At 38.3% G+C, this 18186-nt stretch overlaps 1 protein-coding gene and 1 long non-coding RNA gene across 4 annotated transcripts in view; one reads left to right on the top strand and one right to left on the bottom strand.

Moving 5' to 3' along the window:
* The window catches only part of TMEM219 (transmembrane protein 219), a 49050-nt gene that overhangs the window by 13954 nt on the left and 16910 nt on the right, over positions 1 to 18186 (bottom strand). The gene's annotated exons all lie outside the window — the stretch shown is intronic.
* LOC112640070 (uncharacterized) overlaps positions 1 to 18186 on the top strand; it is a 28912-nt gene that overhangs the window by 3658 nt on the left and 7068 nt on the right. The window contains exon 2 of one of the 2 annotated variants that reach the window (XR_007411015.1): positions 17407 to 17540. This is a non-coding gene — a long non-coding RNA (uncharacterized LOC112640070). Of the gene's footprint in view, positions 1 to 17406; positions 17571 to 18186 lie in introns of those variants that run through there. The other variant, XR_007411014.1, reaches the window with a different exon arrangement.

The following is an 18186-nucleotide window of genomic DNA, read 5'->3' as shown; positions in this document are numbered from 1 at the left end:
TCTTTTATATTATCAAGCTCTAACACTTTTTGGAGTCACAGACCCCTGTGAAAATCTGATGAAAGCTTTTCATTCAGTCAGATATCCATTCAAGAAACATTTCTGAGCTACCAAGAGTATTCTCTCTCTTTTTTTTAAAGATTTTATTTATTTATTCATGAGAGACATACAGAGAGAGAGGCAGAGACACAGGCAGAGGGAGAAGCACACTCCATGTAGGAGCCCGACAGGGGACTTGATTCTGGGTCTGCAGGATCATGCCCTGGGCTGAAGGTGGTGCTAAACCGCTGAGCCACCTGGGCTGCCCCCAAGCTGTATTCTGTGAGCTGGGAATACAATAGTGGGCAAAGTATTCAGGATCCATGGCCTCCTAGAAAGTAAAATCTGCCTATTTCTCCCTGGAAAAATACACTTTTGCCTGCATGTTTATAGGCAGTTTCAATCAGCAGAACCTCAGTTCTCTTGGAGTCCATCCTTGGACAAGAGCCCCTACATATTTCATAAGGTTCCTTCAATTGGACTTCAATTTTGTGTTTAGTTTCGTATCAGAACTGCTGGATAAAATTTGTCTTTCTTTCTTTTACTTCTTCTTGTTGTTTTTAAGATTTTTATTTATTTGAGAGAGAGAGAGAGAGAGAGAGAGCGCATGAGCAGAGTGAGGGGCAGAGAGAGAAGCAGACTCCCTGCTGAGCAGGGAGCCAGATGTGGGACTCAATCCTGAGACTCCAGGATCATGAGCTGAGCTGAAGGCAGATGTTAACTGACTGAGCCAACCAGGTACCCTACTTTTTGGTTTTATCCTATTATTCATATATTCAATTAACTCCTACATTCAATGAACATTTGAACACTTATTTAATGCAAGGCACTTGGGTAGGCACTGAGGGAAGGCACATTTCCTACCAATGAAAAGCCTTAGTGAAAGAGACAGATGCACAAAAAATTATGATAAAATGTCAAATACCATAATAGATAATACCATAATATAAAATAATAATAGCTACCCTCTTCTGACTAACTTCTAAATGAGTAAAGCATTTAATGGCCTTCAAATGTCATTTTATCAGTAACAAAGCCAAATCAGCAATATCTCTACTTTATTTTTTTATTTTTTAAAGATTTTTTAAATTTTGGGATCCCTGGGTGGCGCAGCGGTTTGGCGCCTGCCTTTGGCCCAAGGCGCGATCCTGGAGACCCGGGATCGAATCCCACGTCGGGCTCCCGGTGCATGGAGCCTGCTTCTCCCTCTGCCTGTGTCTCTGCCTCTCTCTCTCTCTGTGACTATCATAAATAAATAAAAATTAAAAAAAAATTAAAAAAATTTTTTTATTTTTATTTATATATAAATAAAAATTAAAAAAATTTAAAAATTTTTTATTTTTATTTATATATAAATAAAAATTAAAAAAAATTTTAAAAATTTTTTATTTTTATTTATATATAAATAAAAATTAAAAAAAATTTAAAAAAAATTTTTTATTTTTATTTATATATAAATAAAAATTAAAAAAATTAAAAAAAATTTTTTTTATTTTTATTTATATATAAATAAAAATTAAAAAAAATTTAAAAATTTTTTATTTTTATTTATATATAAATAAAAATTAAAAAAATTTTAAAAAAATTTTTTATTTTTATTTATATATAAATAAAAATAAAAAAAATTAAAAAAATTTTTTTTATTTTTATTTATATATAAATAAAAATTAAAAAAAATTTAAAAAATTTTTTATTTTTATTTATATATAAATAAAAATTAAAAAAATTTTAAAAAAATTTTTTTATTTTTATTTATTTATGATAGTCACAGAGAGAGAGAGAGGCAGAGACACAGGCAGAGGGAGAAGCAGGCTCCATGCACCGGGAGCCCGACGTGGGATTCGATCCCGGGTCTCCAGGATCGCGCCTTGGGCCAAAGGCAGGCGCCAAACCGCTGCGCCACCCAGGGATCCAAAAAAAAAGATTTTTAAAATTTTTATTTATTTATGATAGAGAGAGAGAGAGGCAGAGACACAGGGAGAGGGAGAAGCAGGCTCCATGCACCGGGAGCCCAATGTGGGATTCAATCCCGGGTCTCCAGGATCGCGCCCTGGGCCAAAGGCAGGCGCTAAACCGCTGCGCCACCCAGGGATCCCTATCTCTACTTTACAGGTGAGAAAACCAAGGCTTAGCAATGTTAGAAAACTTACCCATGGTTTTCAACTAGTCAACAGCTACATATAATACACACATACAAGTACGTGCATGTCCACACACACACACACACACACACACACACACACACGATAAAATATTGAGAAAAAATAAAATATGTTTGCAAACCTGGAATAAGATACCTTCTAAAGCAAGACATAAATTCCAGAAACCATAAATGAAAAAAAAGTGGATCAACAACTATTTAAAATTAAAAGCCTCTGCAATAATCTCTTTGATATTGGCCTTAGCAACATATGGATATGGCTCCTAAGACAAAAAGAGAACCTAGTGAATGGAAGAAAATATTTGCAAACAATATATCTGATAAGGGGTTAATATCCAAAATATACAAATAACTTCTACAACTCAGTGTCCCCCCTCAAAACCAATCCAATTGAAAAATGAACAGAGGATCCAGATAGACATTTTTCCAAAGAAGACAGGTGGTGTATACAGATATACAACAGACACATGAGAAGATGTTCAATATCACTCATTATCAGGGAAGTGCAAGTCAGAACTATAAGGAGATACCCCTTACACCTGTCAGAATGGCTAGTATCAAGAAGAAAATAAATAACAAGTGTTGGCAAGGATGTAGAGAAGAAGGAACCCTCTTGTACTGCTGGTGGGAATGTGAATTGGTGCAGCCACTGTGGAAAACAGTCTGGAGTTTCCTCAAAAAAAGTAAAAATAGAAATACTCTACAATCCAGTAATTCTACTACTGGGTATTTATCCAAAAGAAATGAGAATACTAATTCAAAAAGATACATGCAGTCCTATGTTTATTGAAGCATTATTTATATAGCCAAGATATGGAAGCAAGTGTCCTTCCATAGATGAATGGATAAAGATGTGATACACACACACACACACACACACACGCACACACACACACACACAGGAATGTTCCTCAGCCTTAAAAAAGAATGGGATCTTGCCATTTGCAACAACACAGATGGACCTAGATGGCATTATGTCAAGTGAAATAAGTCAAAGAAAGAGAAATACCATATGATTTCACTTAAGTGTGCAATTAAAACAAAAACAAAACCAGTCTTAAATACAGAGAACAAACTGTGAGTTGCCGGTGGGGAGATGGGCAAAATACATAAAGGAGATTAAGAGGTACAAAAAAATTAAACGCCTCTATTTGATGAAGGATTTCATACAAATGAGAAGTAGGAGAAAATAACTACAATATATATTAATAGTCAAGGGATTAGTAGTAGCTAATAATGCCCCCCTACCGGGTGAAATTTACATAAAGTAAAATGCACACAATTTTAAGTATGAAATTTTGTAAGTTTTGACAAATGTAAACCATGTAAACCTCCCAATCAAAACATAAAACATTTCCATCACTCCAGGAACTTCCTTCATTTCCCTTTCCAGTCATTCCCTGTTTCCTCTATCCAAAGAAAACCACTTTTCTCATGCTATCATCAAATACTTTTTTCTTAAAGATTTTATTTATTTATTCATGAGAGACACAGAGAGAGAGAGAGAGAGAGGCAGAGACACAGGTAGAGGGAGAAGCAGGCTCCACACGGGGAGCCTGATGTGGAACTTGATCCCAGGACTCTGGGATCACGCCCTGGACTGAAGGCAGCGCCAAACCGCTCAGCCACCCGGGCTGCCCTATCATCAAATACTTAATGTTATTTCTTTAAATGTCCCAATTCTCTTAACTAGATTGTAAGTTCTTTAAAGGAAGACCTGCCTATTTTTTTGTCTATTTTTTTTTAGTGTGATATATTATACATTTATCATAAAATTTGTCCTTTTAATCATTTTAAAATGTACAGTTCAGTGGTATTACATTCATAATGTTGTACAACCATCACCACTATTTATTTCCAAACTTTTCATCCAAACTGAAATTCTGTAACCATTAAGCAATTACCCATTACCCCCTTGACCCAGATCCCAGTAACCTCTTTGCTCCTTTTTATTTTTATGAATTTGTTTATTCTAGATATTTCATATAAATGGAACCATACAATATGTGTGCTTTTGTGTCTGGCTTATTTCTATTAGCATAATGTCTTCAAGGTTCATACATGTTATAGTATACATCAGAATTTCTTTTCTTTTTAAGGCTGAATAATATTCCTTTTTTAAAAAAGATTTTATTTATTTTTTCATGAGAGACAGAGAGGCAGAGACACGGGCAGAGGGAGAAGCAGGCTCCATGCAGGGAGCCTGACATGGGACTCGATCCCGGGTCCCCGGGATCACGCCTTGGGCTGAAGGCGGCACCAAACCGCAGAGCCACCCGGGCTGCCTGGCTGAATAATATTCCATTGTATATACGTATCACATTTTATTTATCCGTTCATTTGTAGATGGACACTTAGACTGTTTCCACATTTTGGCAGAATAATAAATTTTGGTGAATAATGCTGGTATGAACACTGGTGAACAAGTAACTGTTTGAGTCCTTGGTTTCATATCTTATATGCCTAGGAATAGAATTGCTGGGTCCTATGGTGATCCTATAGGACCTTTGAGAAATTGGCAGATTGGTTTCTACACTAGCCACATCACATTCCATCTTCACTAGCAACATGCAAGGGCTCTAGTATCTCCACATTCTCAACAACACTTATTATTATCTTTCTGATAATAGCCATCCTAGTGCATTGGAAGTGGTGCCTCATTGTGAGTTTTATTTGCATTTCTCTAATAACTAATGTCATTGAGCATTTTTCATGTGCATATTTGTCATTTGCATGTGTTCTTTGAAAAAAATCAAGTGCTTTTTGAATTAGGTTGTTTGTGGTTTTGTCATTTGAGTTGTAGGCATCCTTTATATATTCTGGAAATTAATCTCATCAGATATGTGATTTGCAAATATTTTCTCCCCTTCTGTGTGTTGTCTTCCCACTCTTTTGATGGTACCCTTTGATACACAAGTTTTTCATTCTGAAGTCCAATTTTTCTATTTTTTTTTCTTTTGTTGCCTGTGCTTTGATATAATATTTAAGAAATCATTGCCAAGGTCAAGAAGATTTGTCCCTATATTTTTTTCTAAGAGTTTTATAGTTTTAGTTTTTTTACATTTAGGCCTATTATCCATTTTCAATGAATTTGCATTATACACAAATAAGGTATAAGGGTCAAACTTCATTCTTTTGCATGTGGCTATCCAGTTTTCCTGGCACCATTTCTTTTTTTTTTTTTTTTCCTGGCACCATTTCTTGAAGAGACTGTTCTTTCCCCCACTGAGTGATCTTGGCACACTTGTCAAAAATCCGTTAACCATACAAGAAGCATGGCCACTGGCCAGTGTTTCAAGACTTACAAAATATGGATCTAATGATTTTTTAAAATTTAAATTCAATTAATTAACAAATAGTGTATTATTAGTTTCAGAAGTAGAGTTTGTGATTCATCAGTCTTATATAGCACCCAGTGCTCATTACATCCTGTGTCTTCCTTAATGTCCATCACCCAGTTACCCATCCCCCCACCCCTCAGCAACCCTCAGTTTGTTTCCTATGATTAAGAGTCTCTTATAAAAAAAAAAAAAAAAAAAAAAAAAAGAGTCTCTTATGGTTTGTCTCCCTCTCCGGAATCTAATAATTTTTCACAAACTTCTTTTACTCCAAGAAAGTCTTTTGTCATCTACCTTGTTTCTCACTGGCTTCATTTAATTTACATAGAAATATTTACCTCTATTCATTAACAATATAAAAACAAAGCAACCTTGAATACCTCCTGTGAAAACAACCTTGTTAACAACACCATTGTCCAAATCTTTTTGATTGTGCACTTCTATCAGGAAGAACTTTTGAGCCTGCACCTTTGATATCTATGTATCTCTTTACTTGTAAAGTTTTTACAATTTTGTTCTACTAATGCATTCTTTATTATATAAATCATGCAAAAAACAGATAATTGAAGTGTGAAAAAATCAATTGACCTTAGATGTGAGGGTTTATTTCTAAGTTCTCTGTTTTATTCTATTGGTCTATATGTCCATTCTTATGCTAATACCACAGTCTCCATTACTGTAGTGTTATAGGAAGTTCAAAATCAGGGAGTGTGAGTCTTCAAACTTTCCTCTTTTTCAAGATTGTTTTGGTTATTTGGGGTCCCTTTCAATTCCATATAAATTTGAGGGTTGGCCTTTCCACTTCTGGAAAAAAAACAAAAACAAAAACACCACTGGGATTCGCTAGAGATTGCATTGAACCTAGAGATCTCTTTAATTAGTATTATCATCTTAACTATGTTAGGTATTCCAATCTAAGACACAGGATGCCTGTTTCTTTAATTTCTTTAAAGGTTATCTTAAATTTCTTTCACCAATGTTTTGTAGTTTTAAGTGTACAAGCCTTATACCTCATTGATTAAACTTATTTCTAAGAGTTTTATTCTTTTTAAAAAATGTTTAAAAAAGATTTTATTTATATTTTTTCATGAGAGACACAGAGAGAGGCAGAGACACAGGCAGAGGGAGGAGAAGCAGGCTCCTGCATGGAACTCTGGACAACGGACAACATCCCGACCCAAAGGCAGACACTCAACTGCTGAGCCACCCAGGTGTCCTGAGTTTTATTCTTTTTGATGCTATTGTAAATGGCATTTTTTTTTTTACTTACTTTCCTGATTGTTCATTCCAAATAGCAAACTTTTATTAAAGTTTGCCATGTACCAAACATGGTGCTATGGCGTTTATTATTTCATTTAAATCTCAAAAACTACACAAAAAACATATTACTTATTATTACCACTGCACTTAATAGATGAAGAAAATGAAAGTGCTTTACAAAAGTTACACATCTAATAAATGGTGGAGCAAATATTTAAACTGAGGTATTCTAAATCTAGATCTGTCCCTTTAACTCTTGAAGTAAATTGTGTCTAGGATAATGTCTTGAATATATTATATAAACTTTACTGATATCTTTCCAAGATATATATATATATATATATATTTTTTTTTTTAAAGATTTTATTTATTCATTCATAGACACACATTCATAGAGAGAGAGGCAGAGACACAGGCAGAGGGAGAGGGAGAAGCAGGCTCCATGCAGGGAGCCCGACGTGGGACCCGATCCCAGGTCTCCAGGATCACACTCCATGCTGCAGGCAGCGCCAAACCGCTGTGCCACCAGGGCTGCCCCTTTCTAAGATATATATTTAAAAAGCTATCTGCCAAATATTTGCATAAATAGAAGATACGATTTTGTATAAAATTATATATATTTTATGTAATTATGTGTGTGTGTGTGTATATATATATATATATATACATTTTTTTTTTTACTATATACACATATAGTAAAAATAGGTAGTAAAGAGTCTGGAAGAGCACACAATACCAGTCATTAACTTTACGGGGGCAAGTGACAGTAGTAATTTTGCTTTGTCCAAAAAGGATTTTAGTTATTCCTAATGTAATTTGAGAACAACTTCTTTTTCATCAATTGCTTCAATTATCATCTATACACTGATTATTAAAAAATTCCTGTCTCTAGGCCATACACTGAAGTCAAGTTTAAGGTCCATATTCTGAAATGTCTTTTTTTTTAATTTTTAGTTTTTAGATTTATTTTAGACAGAGGGAGAGACTGTGTGTGGAGGGGAGGGGCAGAGGGAGAGAGAGAATGAGTCCCAAGCAGACTCTCAGCTCAGTGCGAAGCCCAATGTGGGGCTTGATCCTACAACCCCTAGATCATGATGTGAACTAAAACCAAGAGTGCAATATCCAACCAACTGCGCTACCCAAGAACACTTCAAATGTCTTTTTTTTTTAATTTTTATTTATTTATGATAGTCACACAGAGAGTGAGAGAGAGAGAGGCAGAGACATAGGCAGAGGGAGAAGCAGGCTCCATGCACCGGGAGCCCGACGCGGGATTCGATCCTGGGTCTCCAGGATCGCGCCCTGGGCCAAAGGCAGGTGCTAAACCGCTGCGCCACCCAGGGATCCCATGTCTTTTTAATTTAATTTTCATTTTTATTTTTTTTAAAGATTTTATTTATTTATTCATGATAGACATAGAGAGAGAGAGAGAGGCAGAGACACAGGCAGAGGAAGAAGCAGGCTCCATGCCAGGAGCCCGACGTGGGACTCGATCCCGGGATTCCAGGATCACACCCTAGGCCAAAGGCAGGCACTAAACCACTGAGCCACCCAGGGGTCCCAATTTTCATTTTTAAAAATTATTTATTTATTTATTAAGGGGAGACACAGAAAGAGAAGCAGAGACATAGGCAGAGGGAGATGCGGGCTCTCTGCAGGGAACCTGATATGGGACTCAATCCTAGGACCCCAGGATCATGACCTGAACCAAAGGCAGATGCTCAACCATTGAGCCACCTAGGCACCTCTCAAATGTCTTTTTTAAAGCTTCATTCATTGGCAACACCTAGGTGACACAGCTGGTTAAGCATCTGACTGGTGATTTCTGCTCAGGTCATGATCTAATGGGTTTTGGGATGGAGCCCCATGTTGGTCTCCATGCTCAGTGGGAGTTTGCTTGAGGTTCTCTCTTTCCCTCTCCCTTAGCCCCTCCCCCAACTCATGTGCATGTGCATGCACACACACACACACTCTCTCTCTCTAAAGTAAATAAATCTTAAAAAAATTTTTTTTAAGTTCCATTAATTCAACAAACATTTTTTGAGTGCCCCCTGTGTACCATGAACTGTTCTAAGTTCTGGGGATCTAATGGTGTGGACACATCTCTGGCTTCAAGAGTCCATAACTGTCTATTCTTAGTATCCTACAGGCATCTCAGTGTATTCATACTGAGCTCGTTGGATGACATCACTGAGAAGGGCAGTGTAGAGACCTCTAGCAGCCCATCCTCCCCAGAGCTATCAAAAAAAAAAAAAAAAAAAAAAACAGAAAAAACCTGTCAGAATTAACATATCAGAATTCTGGAAGATAGTCAAAGATTTATAGCAACATGTGAGTGCTTAACCAACAGAAAGATCACAGAAACCGAGTAGGAGAGCTTTGTGGTATTTTAATGTTCACTTTACTCCATCTCCATCCTGGCACGGTGACAGTCTTGATGACTGTTTCCAGTGTGGGTACCTGGTCCCAAAGGGAAGAAGACAATAGACCTTTTCTCAAGGAATTATATTAGTCTGTTTAGATCTGCTATGGGTTTCCTGAAGGACTTATTTTGTCTAATTTGGAATACCCTTAGGGCAGAGAAACAGCTACATGGAGGAGCTTGCCAGAAAACATTAAAATCTAAAGGAACAAGCCAGTGCCATCTGGGGCAAAAGACAATAGATGAGGCAAACAAGAGATATACCAAAAGCCAGGGAGAAAAAAAATGGGAAATGAGAATCTTTGGAAAATAGGGCTTTGAAAAGCTCTCAGGGCAGAATACATGCTCAGAAAATACAGGAGAAGATCATAGGTTTCATTTCTGGCTGGTCTTTAGGTTCAGCACAAGCAAAATGATCTCTGGATTCAATGCAATCCCTACCAAATCCCAATGGCATTCTTTAAAGAAACAGGAAACTTAAAATTCATATGGAATCTCAGTGGACCCCAAACAGCCAACACTGTCTTGAAAAGAACAAAGTTGAAGGATTCACTTTCCTGGTTTCAAAACACACGATAAAGCTACAGTCATAAAACAGTGTGGTACAGATATAAGGACAGACACATAAATTAAATCAAATAAAGAATCCAGAAATAAATCCTTACATACATGCTCAATTGATTTGCAGCAAGGGAGCCAAGACCAATAGAGAAAGGACCATTTTTGATAAATGGGGAGAGGAAAACTAGATCTCCACATGCAAAAGAATGAAGTTGGACCCTTATTTTATACCATGAACAAAAATTAACTCAAATGGAGCATCTGAGTGACTTAGTTGGTTGAGCATCTGACTCTTGATTTTGGCTCATTTCATGATCTCAGGGTCGTGAGATCAAGCCCAGTGTTGGGTTCCATGCTCAACATGGAGTCTGTTCAAGATTCTCTCTCTCCCTCTCCCTCTTCACCTCCCCCTGCTTGTGCTCTAACTAAATAAATAAAATCTTTAAAAAATTAACTCAGAAAGGGATCCCTGGGTGGCGAAGCGGTTTAGCACCTGCCTTTGGCCCAGGGCGGGATCCTGGAGACCCAGGATCGAATCCCGCGTCGGGCTCCCGGTGCATGGAGCCTGCTTCTCCCTCTGCCTATGTCTCTGCCTCTCTCTCTCTCTCTCTCTCTCTGTGTGACTATCATAAAAAAAAAATTAACTCAGATGGATCAAAGATCTAAGCTTAAGTGCTAAAACTATAAAAATCTTAGGAGAAAACATAGGGCAAATCTTTGAAATACTGTATTTGTCAATGATTTCTTGGATGTGACACCAACAGCACAAGCAACAAAAATTAAGATAAGCTGGATTTCATAAAAAATTTAAAGTTTTGTGTATTCAAGAATACTACCAAGAGAGTGAGAAAAAAAAAACCCACAGAAGAAAATATTTATAAATCATGTATCTGATGAAGGGTTAATATAGAATACATAAAGAACTCCTAACCAGTCAACAACAGCAAAAAGCAACACAACTTTTAAAATGGCCAAAGGACTTGAACAGATGTTTCTCCAAGGGAGATATACAAATGCCTGATAAGTACATGAAAAGATGCTGAGCATCATTAGTCATTAGGGAAATGCAAATCAAAATCACAATGACATGATACTTCACATCCACTAGGAAGGCCATAATAATAGTAATAAAGAAAGGACAATAGAACATGTTGGTGAGGATGTGGAGAAATTGGAACCCTTGTACATGGCTAGTGGGAATGTACAATGGTGAAGCCACTGAGGCAGGTACTCAATAAACTAAACATAGAACTACCATATAACCCAGGAATTCCACTTCTAAGCAGACACCTCCCAAAATTGAAAACAGGTGTTCAAATAAAAACCTATACACTAATGTTCACAGTATCTCTATTCATAATAGCCAAAAGGTAAAAATAATCCAAATGTCTATCAACAGATGAATGGATAAACAAAATGTGAGGGGAATGTGTGTGTGTGTAACAGAACATTATTCAGCCTTTAAAAGGAAAGAAATTCTGACACATGCCACAACATAGATGCATGCTGAGGACATTATGCTAAGTGAAATGAGCCAGTCACAAAAAGACAAACACTGTATGATTCCCTTATATGAGGTACTAAAATAGTCAAATTCAGACAGAAAGTAGAATGGTGATTTCCAGGTGCTGGTGGGAAAGGGGATTGGGGAATCATTATTTAATGGGTACAGAGTTTCAGTTTAGGGAAATGGAAAAAGTTCTGGAGGCAGATGGTGATGATGGTTACATAGTGTGAATGTATGTAATGCCACTGAACTGTACACTTTTTTTCTTTTTAATTTGAATTCAACTAATTAACATATAGCTGAACTGTACATTTAAAGATGGATAAAATGATAAACTTTATGTTATGTATACTTTACCACAATAAAAAAGATGGAGAAAAAAAAGAATGAAGTACTGACACCCGCTACAACATGGATGAACCCTGAAATCATTATGCTCAGTGAAAGAGGCCAGACAAAAAAGGTCCCATATTGTATGATTCCATTTATATGAAATATCCAAAATAGGCAAACCAATAGAGACAGAAAAACAGACATGTGGTTGCCAGGGGCTGGGCAGAAGTGGTCTAGGGAACAACAGCTTAATGGATTTGGGATTTCCTTTGGGGTGATGAAAATATGTTGGAACTAGTCAGAGGTAATGATTGCACAACATTGTAAATGTACTTAATGCCTCTAAAGCGTACTCTTTGAAATGGTAAATTGTGTGTTATATGTATTTGACACAATTTTTTTAAAAAAAAACTGAGCTTATTACTTTTGCTTAGTATAGACTCTCTTGCTGTATCTTCATCCTTGGTAACGGTATCATCATCCACCCAGTCTTCCAAGCAAGAAGGGTCTGAGTCAGCCTTGACTCCACCTTCCCCTCACCCCCCACATACCATCCATCATCAAAACTGGAATCCCTTCCCTCCTCTCTACGGCCTTTGATTACTTCAGAATCTCATTATCTCACATTGGGACCAAGGCAACTCTCTCCTCACCTTTCTCACTGCCTCCAATTTCTCCTCCCTTCAATCTGTCACCCACATTAGGTGTGGGTTAGCTTCCTAAAAGAGCAATCACAAGATTCTGCTGCTCTGTTAAAGACCTCTGCTGACTGCAGGAGTAAGTTCTAATTCCTGGTGCATATAAGATCCTTCACTACCTAGCCTCAACCCTGTTTTCCAGCATCACCTTCCACTTTTCACTCCAGGCATTCCACTCCACCGTACTTTTGCTGGTACCATTCTCTTGCTGGTACACAACCTCTTTAATGTTTTTCCCCACTCTCAGAACGGAGTTCCCACCCTCATCAAGTCTCAACAACACTCCACCCATTACAGTACCCAGTACCCTGCATTCCAACTTTCTTACAGAAATTCTATCTCCTTTGGATTGCAAATTCCTGAAAGCAAAGTCTGTTTCACATCCTCCTCTTGTCTATAACCTCAACACTCACCTGGTGGCTGCCACATCATAGGCAAAATTCTGGAGAGTTCCCTTTCTCAGTCTCCTTAGTAACTGTTTCAAATCTTTCCCATGCTCCTCAAATCCTTTACCCAACCTCTGAAACTTCCATCTGAGCTGTCACCAAAAGACCTCACCAGAAAGAGGCCATCAACCATGAAATCCTTGAACATCCTGCCCTTGCCATACACCCTCATGCCCCATATATATACTTGCCTACATACCCATTCAAACGTTCCTCCTTGCCTCTGTTCACAGAGGAACATGCATGTGTCCTTCTCCTCCAGCCCAAGGCCAATCATCTCACTGTGCTCCAGATGCCCTCTCAACTCCTCACTGCTTCCTCAATCATCCTTCTCTGCTTTTCCACCTGTATTCATTCAACAAAATTTACAGAGCAACTCTATGTGCCCAGATGCTAGGATTATAGTGGGGGGAACAAATTACATAATGCTCCAGACCTCATAAAGCCTCCACTGTAGTGAGAAAGCTAAATAATTAACAAGTAATTTTGAAATGGATACAGAGGGAAAGGAATATGAAGATAAAGGGACAGGTCACTTTATTTATTTATTTATTTATTTTTAAGGATTTCATTTTTATTTATTCGTGAGAGACACAGAGAGAGGCAGAGACACAGGAGGAGGGAGAAGCAGACTCCATGCAGGGAGCCCAACGTGGGTGGGACTCGATCAGGGTCCCTGGGCAGGCCCTGGGGCTGAAGGCAGCGCTAAACTGCTGAGCCACCTGGGCTGCCCGACAGGTCACTTTAAATAAGGAGGTCAGAGGGATGCCTGGGTGGCTCAGCAGTTGAGCGTCTGCCTTAGGCTCAGGGTGTGATCTCAGATCTGAGGATTGAGTCCCTGAGGACTGAGTCTTGCATTGGGCTCCCTGCAGGGAGCTGCTTCTCCCACTGCCTGTCTCTGCCACTCTTTTTCTGTCTCTCATGAATAAATAAATAAAATCTTTAAAAAAAAAAAAAAGTAAATAAGGTGGTCAGAGAGGTGTTTCATTATTTTGGGGGGAGGGTAGTTTTGTGTGTGAAGGTGACTTTTGAGCTGATACCTGAAGTTTTCTGTGTCTGGGGGATGAGCATCCTAGGTGAAGGAACAGCAGTGCAAAGATCAAGAGAAGAAAGGACTGGCTTGTAGGGAGCCTGGGTGACCAGAATATGAATGAGGAGAGGGTGGTGTGGAAAGAGGTTGGGGAGCTACTCCAGGGCTGGGGCCTTGTAAACCATTGTAAAGAGACTGGAGTTCATTATTAAAGGGAATGAAAAGCCAATGGAGATTTTAAAGGAGAATGATGATATGATAATATATACATTTTTAAGTGATCACTCTGGCTACTAGAAGGAAAACAGGCCAAAAGGAGGCAGTAATGGAAAAGAGGAAATTAGGAACAATTCCCAAGGTTCAAGGAAGCTAATCACATGGGGGTGGAGAAAAGTGATTAAATTGAAGATACCAGAGGCAATAGGACTTAGTGATGGAGGGAAAGAAAGAAATCAAGGACTCTTCTCTACTGGTTCCCTTTCCCTCATCCAAAACACACTCATACGCATGGTTTTAACTATCCTCTGATGACTAATTCTAATGGACCCAAAATCCCAAGAGCAAATCTTTTGGCTAATATATCTAACATCCAACTACAGCATATCTGAAAGGACTCATAATGAGCCCATGTTCTATCCGCAGCTGCTCCCGTCCACCCCACTCTTCCCTGTCTTGGTTAACATCACCACCTGTACCCTTGGAATCATCCTTGCCTCTTCCTGACTCCTAAACCATCATATCCAATCAGTCTGAAACTTTACTGCCCTACAGATATTTCTCAAATCCACTCTTCTCTCTGCCTTTCCACTGCTACTGCCTTTGTGCAAATCCTCAAGTCTCTTGCCTGGACTATTGAAACCATTTCTAGACTTGTTCCCCAGAATTCCTTCTCTCAGATGCAGAATAATCACTCTGAAATACCATTCTGGTTATTCATCTCTCACTGCTTTTGTGGTAAAATTGAAGCTTCTTGGTTTGTCCTATAAGGCCCTTGGCAGTCATATTCCTGCTGACCTCTGCAGTGCCATCCTCTACCGCTCTAACCCCTTTCTTTTCTTTTCTTTTCTTTTCTTTTCTTTTCTTTTCTTTTCTTTTCTTTTCTTTTTTCTTTCTTTTCTTTTCCTTTCTTTTCTTTCTCTTTCCTTTCCTTCCTTTCTTTCTTTCTTTTTCTTTCTTTCTCTTTCTTTCTTTTTTTCTTCTTTCTTTCTCTCTCTCTCTCTCTCTTTTTCTTTCTTTTTCTTTCTTTCAGAGAGATGCAGAGACACAGGCAGAGGGAGAAGCAAGCTCCATGCAGGGAGCCTGACATGGGACTCGATCTTGGGTCTCCAGGATCAGGGCCTGGGCTGAAGGCAGCACTAAACTGCTGAGCCACCCAGGTGTCCCCACCTTGTACTTTAAACTCCAGTGAAAACTGAACATTGATGGTTCCCCAGACATAAGTTGCTAATTCAAATATTTATGCCTGTGTTCAAGCTGTTTCTTTCACGTGGGTCACTCCCCATTCTCATCTGCCTGAAAAACCCATACTCATCATTTACATGTTGAATTTATATTTCTAGTCTAGACCTCTTTCTCAAACCTCACATTCATATATTTCACTGCCTACTCGACATCTCCACTTGCATGTCAAATGGGTCTCAGAAACTTAACATATCCAAAACTGAATACTTGATCTTTCCCTTTGTAACTTGCCTTACCTTCAGCTTTCTTATCTCAGTTGAAGATAACTCCATTTTTCTTTTCAGTAGCTCAGGCCAAAACATTTGAGATCATTTTTACACCTTTCTTCCTCTCTCATGCCACTTCTAGTTCTATGGCTCTACCTTGAACACATATTCAGAATCCAACTACTTCTTTACCATCTCCATTACTACTATGTTGGTCGAAGCTCCCATCACCTCACGCCTGACGTACTATACTCTCTGCTTCTATCCTTGTCCCCACCCTACAGTGTGTTCTAAATATAACATCAAGAATAATCTTTTTGCTTTTAAAGTAGGCTCCATGCTAGGCATGGAGCCAAATTCAGGGCCTGAACTCACAACCCTGAGATCAAGGCCTGAGTTGAGATCAAGAGTCGGATGTTTAATCGACTGAGCTACCCAAGCACCCCCAGAAAAATCTTAAAAAAAAAATTTTTTTTAAAGAAAGATCATGATACTCTTCTGTTTAAAACCATGCAATGACTTCTCATTTTACCTGGAGGAAAACCAAAGTTGTCTCAGTGGCCTAAAGGCTTGTATTGTCTCTCTGACCCCTCTCCTACTATCCTTCCCCTCTCTCAGTCCACTGGTCTCCTTGCTCCTCTTCAGATATGACCTGAGAGCCTTGTGCTGGCTACTCTCACTATCTGGAAGGCTTTTCCTTAGCTATTTCCTAACTAAATCACTTTTGCCAGGTCTTTGCTTAAAAATCACCTTGACAAGGTCTACCTGACCACCTTACTTAAAATTGCTATTCACATCATCCTCTACCATAGACACTCCTTATCCCCCTTACCCTATTTTGTTTTTTACCTTTCCATGGGTCCTATCACCTTGCAACATACTATATAACTTATTATGTGTACTGGTTATTGACTCACTAAGACATAAGCTTCATGAGGACAGGAATCTTTGTTTTGTCACTAATATAACCTAAGAACCCAGAACAGTGTCTTGCACATAGCAGGCACTTAACACATGTTTGTTAGCTAAATGCATTCTTCAAAACTTATCTCAGATATTAGGTTCTTCACAAAATTTTCCCTAGCTTTGAACAAACCCTAGTCTCCCTCAAACAGATGAAATTAGCTCTTCCCTTCATTGTCCTACTTTTGTACCTTGTACCACTGTTGCATTTTCCAGATAATATGATAGTGTGCATGTCTAGGTTATGAGGGCAAGGTTCGGGATCTGTGCTATTGATTTCTACATTCTTGTGCTCAGATCAAAGCCTCATGATAATATATATGCATTTTTTGGGTGAATAAACTACTAAAGCCACACCAAGACTGAATGTCTAGAAATACCCTATTGGTGAGGGTATGGGAAAAGCAGGCCCACTCTCAGTGTTGATAAGTGTTGATAAGCTTAAACTGATTTAAGCTCTCTGCAGGACAGAGTTAAAATATCTATCGAGGTGAACGGTAACCTTTGACCAGAAATTCTATCTTTAGGAATTTATCTGACAAACTTACTCATTCATGTATTTCAAGATATATTACAAAGATATTCATTGCAGCATTGTTAATAATATCAAAACAAAGAAAACCAATGGAATTGTCCCATCAGTAGGGCCATAATATAATACGATGCATCTGCTAAATAGGATGAGACATATCTACATGCACAGACCTGAAATAAGCTCCAAGTTGAGCTTATTCAAGTGGAACAGTATAATGTAGGAAAAAATAATAGTATGTTGATATGTGTTTCACAAAAAGGAGATTAGATGCACACATGCTTATATATGCATAGTATATTTTGGAAAGATAAATGAGAAACTCTGAACAGGGGCTGCCTCTAGACAAGAGAACTAGAAGTCAGAGTGGGGGGGAATGTATTTTATACTGCATACTCTGTTATTGTTTGAATTTTTTTCTCAAGATTCTATCTATTTATTCATGACAGACAGAGAGAGAAAGGCAGACACACAGGCAGAAGGAGGAGCAGGCTCCCCACAAGAAACCTGATGAAGGACTCAATCCCAGGACCCCGGGACCACAACCTGAGCCAGACAGATGCCCAACCACTGAGCCACCCAGGTGCCCATTATTTGAATTTTTTTTTTTTTTACCGTATCAACTTTTCAATAACAATTAAAATTTTTCAAAAAAAAAAACAATTAAAAATTTTCTAAATAATAAAAAAAGTCTCAAAGTTGCATATTGGGCAAGGATGGAGAAGAAATAAAGCCCTCCATTATGCCTCCAGTGATTGGTTAATTGATTGATTGATTAAAAATGACATCTTTTTAGGAGACTCTGTCCCCAATATCTCTCTTTCTCTCTCTCTCTGTCTGTCTCTGTCTTTATCTCATCTACCTTTTTGGTCATCTCTTTCAAAATGAACTACTTGTCCAGAGCGACACCTTGTCAGCAGAATGGTCTGGTGATAAAGAGGACAAGACTGGGACTGGAGATCTGGGCTGGGAACCTGATTTGGCATAGAGCCACTCCTTGAATGATGTGGCCATGGCCCACTGAACTGTGTCCAAACATCTTGATTCAGGCTGTTAAGATCCACATAGTACATGAGAAACAGACTCTCTATAGTGGCTATATTCAGAATGGGGTTCTGAATAATGAGTTTCTTTTTTTTAATATTTCATTTATTTATTCATGAGGGACACACAGAGAGAGGCAGAACATAGGCAGAGGGAGAAGCAGACTCTTCACAGGGAGCCCGATG

The sequence above is a fragment of the Canis lupus genome, chromosome 6 (genome assembly GCF_003254725.2).
Source record: "Canis lupus dingo isolate Sandy chromosome 6, ASM325472v2, whole genome shotgun sequence".
NCBI lineage: Eukaryota > Metazoa > Chordata > Mammalia > Carnivora > Canidae > Canis > Canis lupus.
Note: the sequence above shows the minus strand (reverse complement) of the source record. Positions and strands in the feature narration are given on the sequence as shown.